At 34.9% G+C, this 4,716-nt stretch overlaps 1 protein-coding gene across 1 annotated transcript in view; it reads right to left on the bottom strand.

The window, feature by feature from the left end:
• The window catches only part of LOC107675269 (N-acetyl-beta-glucosaminyl-glycoprotein 4-beta-N-acetylgalactosaminyltransferase 1-like), a 197,019-nt gene that overhangs the window by 32,561 nt on the left and 159,742 nt on the right, over window positions 1-4,716 (bottom strand). The window lies entirely within an intron of this gene.

Here is a 4,716-nt window from a genome sequence, read left to right as displayed (position 1 = left end):
CATATGATGCGATTTCAATTTTTCCTTTCTCTTTGGAGTGTTACAAGCTCTTGGTGCATAAAGAAGATCTGTAAAGTTGCAAAGACTAAAGTCTCAAAACCAAAGAGATATTCTTTATCAAAGTTAAGACTCTGCCACTCCCCCCTAAAACGGCTCGTTCTAACACGCCCCCACATACCTACCTCACTATGTGGAAATATTAGCATAATGCCGCCCATATGTGCACGTAAAGAAAGAAGGCGTAACTTTCGCTGTGTGTTTCGTTGTGAAAGCATTTTATGTTTACGCGGCGCGGCGCAACGCAACGCGGAAAAAGACAGTACAAGTCATTATAATCTGTAATTATGTCCCCACTGGATGCAACAAATACCTCGTTTATAATGGGTTTTCATGTTTTTGTCTCGTCGCTCCGGCCGGACAGGGCATCACAATATGGTAAGGGGCGTAACATTTCCGTCTCACGCTTGAGGTATTCGGCCAATCACAATGCACTGGATAGCTGGCCAATCAGAGCACACCTCGCTTTTCAGACCGATGAGCTTTGTAAAAATCGAAGCATTTCAGAAAGGCAGGGCATAGAGGAGAAACAATAATGTACAGTATGTGGAAAATAATGTGTTTTTTGAACTTTAAACCGCATAAACACATTTCATTACACCAAATACACAAAATAATGTTCTTTTTAGCAGCATCATATGACCCCTTTAACACATATGTCAAAATATGTCTTACATATTATATTAATCAAAATATGTCTTACAGAATTGTCACTAAAAGTAATTAATAAAAAAACAATTTCAAATGTCACATAATAATAATAATTTCTTATTATAATAATAATAACTTTTCTTGGCCCAGAAAAAATTGTTCCACCTATTTTCCCTATTTAGCATTTATATAAGTTGACTAGAAAACTGAAAAAAAAATGTAATAAATAAAAATGTTAATAATAATTTTTCTTTTTCTTTTTGTCCCTGTAACATTATTAGCTTACTGCATTGCACCAAATTAATTATAAACAGTTTTGTGCTGCTGAGAACAATTATTTTATGGAAATATTATTTAAAATGTTATTATTTTTGTTAAAAACTTATCACCGTTATTTTTTCCTCATGAGCTCATAGAGCGGCTCAGCTCAAGATGTTGTCGTAAGATCTTTTCTCAGAAGCTCCACCGCCATCACCTCAGTCCAGAGCAGACGGTCAAAGTCAGGAAATACATTCTGAAAATTTCATTTGGAGGCCCATTTTGTATTTGCTCAATGCTTTTAGTGAAATGAGGAGCAGCCAGCTGCAGCTAAATCAAACCTAAAGTAGTTTGAAGCACTCTCTGCATCTCTTTCTCTCTCTCTCTCTCTCTCTCTCTCCCGCAGACCGTGTGCTACGGACCGATGCTTGCTGATGGCTTCACAAAAGGGGGCTGTAATTGTTCTTTTTGGCATTTGTGATGATAATGTGATGACGTTCATTTAATTTACCATGTTTGTTCTGCTTCTTTCTAAAACAACAGAAGGCCTTGCACATCTTTTTATGAACTATTTATGTTCCCCCTCACATACTTACAGCATTGTCTATATAATTAGTGGGGATAAATAGCCTTTTTCCTTTTTGGTGCTCACTAATAACAGTATGCCGTAGCAGTGCAGTGATGTGCAGTCTTTGTTTCAGTTTATCCCAAAGGTGTTGGATGGGGTTGAGGTCAAGACTCTGTGCGAGCAAGTCAAGTTCTTCCACACCAAACTCATCCAACCATGTCTTTATGGACCTTGCTTTGTGCACTGGGTCATAGTCACGCTGGAATAGAAAAAGGGCCTTCCACAAACTATTCCCACAAAGTTGAAAGCATAGCATCGCCTAAAATGTCTTGGTGTGCTGAAGCATAAATTTATCCCTTCACTGGAAGTAAGAGGCCCAGACCAACCCCTAAAAAACAACCCGTACCATTTTCTAGGGCCCTATGATTTCCGCAATGCAGAAAGCTTGGATGAAATCGCGGAATTTTCTGTATAACGCGGAATGTAACGGGATTTGCCAAATTGTGGATGAATAAATCAAAAGTAGGTAAGTACACCTAAATCAAAACAAGATATAGACTAGTGTCTGTGAATACTAAGCCACAAAAATACTATTTAAATATGAATCCTGCATGTTCATATGCAGTCTCTGTGTGAATGAATGGCGCAGATGCGCGATTTTCGTTTACCACACACATACTGAATCGCTCGTGGTGTTTTCAGCCTCTGCCGCCTCAATATATGAGTACATAAACACAAACAATGTCTAGAACTGCTCTTACCACTTCAAGAGCATTTCACCGTTTGTTTTGAGTAAAACTATCATCATATCATATACAAACAGAAACCTAAAGGTCTTCACAGCAACCCATTAAAATAAAAGTTCGGTTTAACTTGAAGAAACTGTGACAGAAATATTACTTAATGTAATACTACTACTACTACTACTAATAATAATAATAATACAATTATAAATAAAACATTATTTTTAAAGCATTATTTTACCAGAAAAAAATATTGACCAGAATTGATTTAGCAGAAAGTAAAACATATTTCATGTGGCTTTAAAATTGTAATTTTTGCTAAACTTTTAATAAATCGTTTCTTTAATAAGTTTCATGATTTCAATTAATTAGACGAATAATTTTTTATTTAATCATTAAATCAGAGTCTAGAAAAAATTAAATGGGGAAAAACAGAATCCAGAAAAATTTAAATGGAAAAAACTGAATTTGAAGAAAAACGGAGTTCATAGGGTCCTAATTATCCCTCCTCCACCAAACTTTACAGTCGGCACAATCTAGCTAGGCAGGCAATGTTCTCCACCAAACCCACCAACTTATCAAACCCAGACTCGTGCATCAGACTGCTGAACAGAGAAGTGAGATTCATCATTCCACAGAGCAGGTTTCCACTGCTCCAGAGTCCAGTAACTGTGTACTTGGTGATGTGAGGCTTGCATGCAGCTGCCCATGGATATCCATTCCATGAAGCTCCCACCACAGTTTTTGTGCTGATATTAATGCCAGTGGAAGTCTGGAGCTCTTCAGGTGGAATCAGCAGAGTGTCAGTGACTTTTACGCACCATGTGCCTCAGCACTCAGTACTTTGCTGAGTTTCTTCTGTTCATAAACACTTCCTCTTTCCAATAATACCATTTACAGTTGACCAAGTAATATCTAGCATCCTTTCACAGTACCATGTTTGAATTCATTGAGGTAGGAGGAGACATCTGGTCAGAAAGAGTGATAAAGAGACAGGCTGTGAATATATCGCCTCTAAAAGGTCCAGCCACTGACAGAAGACAAGTGCAATGCTTGATGTAATAAACTGAAAGTTTTAGTATACTTGTTAAATGAAGGAAGAATCAAACAAACAAAAAAAAAAACCCCCCCCAAAAAACCTGGACTGGACTGGAGCATAAATGGATGGTTCAAATTAGAGGTGTTTTAAAGACTTAATGGCAATGACAGTGCAGACATTTAAATTACAGATCACAAAACCAAGACATCAATGGCATTTCCATGGGCTGATTTGTTCAACTTTTAGATTCTAAGAAATGCTCGTCAGTTCCTTCTTGTTCCAACAACATGCATTAAATGAATGAAGTTTCAATGTCTTTCTGAATTTGTTAAAAAAAAAACAACAACAACGGCACTAAAACCCTGCAGACACGAAATCTCAGCAGAGCTGGTATTTATGGGTAAAACGATTCAGGTCTGTGTTGCTGTAAATGTAATAAAACACTAACAAAGACTATTTTAGGATCACTGTCTGAGGAAAGAGGAAAAGTCTGTCGGCTTCATATGTTATCTGAAGTATATTTTTATTCATTATACAATCAATTTTCATTTATAATTTAATAACATTGTATATATATATATATATATAATCCAAATAATCCAAATAACTCCAATTAAGTATTTATAATTATTCCAAGCATTTGTTATGAATGGAAACCATGCAAAAATTTTCTCCTCTAAAAATGTGCTCTTAAAAATAAATTCCAGGGGCAAATATTTAAAAAGTCAATTTCTAGTACTGGTATGGATCCATTTAGACAAGAAAAGACTGCCTGAATAACCTTTAAAATTGCCAAACACAGACAGTTTTGTTCAGATGTGCTGTTTAGACGCGGGTTACACAAAATATATTTTGCCACAAAAAACTGTGTATTTTTTATTATTGACAATTTATTTAATTTCATACATTTATTTTTTTTATAATATTATATAAAATTGTTCATGTATATTTTAATATATAATATTATTTTATTTAATGTATTAATTAATTTATTTATCAAATTGTTATTCAAACCGCAGAACACGTTAAGTAAAGGCTATAATAGCATCTTTAAAAAAAAGTATTTCCAAGACATTGAACACGTGGAAGTACTGATAATTAATCTGAGGGAAAAAAACAATAGAAAAACAAATAATACAATAAAATTTAGGTAACACTTTAGTACAGGGACCGATTCTCACTATTAACTAGCTGCTTATTAACATGCCAATATTGGCTGTTTATTAGTTGTTATAAAGCACATGTTCCGCATGACCATATTCTACATCTCTAATCTTACCCAATACCTAAACTTAACAACTACCTTACTAACTATTAATAAGCAGCAAAATAAGAGGTTTAGATAGATAGATAGATGATAGATAGATATTGTCAGATTATAGATAGATAGATAGATAGAT

Source organism: Sinocyclocheilus anshuiensis, unplaced genomic scaffold (genome assembly GCF_001515605.1).
Source record: "Sinocyclocheilus anshuiensis isolate Anshui unplaced genomic scaffold, SAMN03320099.WGS_v1.1 scaffold532, whole genome shotgun sequence".
NCBI classification, from domain to species: domain Eukaryota; kingdom Metazoa; phylum Chordata; class Actinopteri; order Cypriniformes; family Cyprinidae; genus Sinocyclocheilus; species Sinocyclocheilus anshuiensis.
Note: the sequence above shows the minus strand (reverse complement) of the source record. Positions and strands in the feature narration are given on the sequence as shown.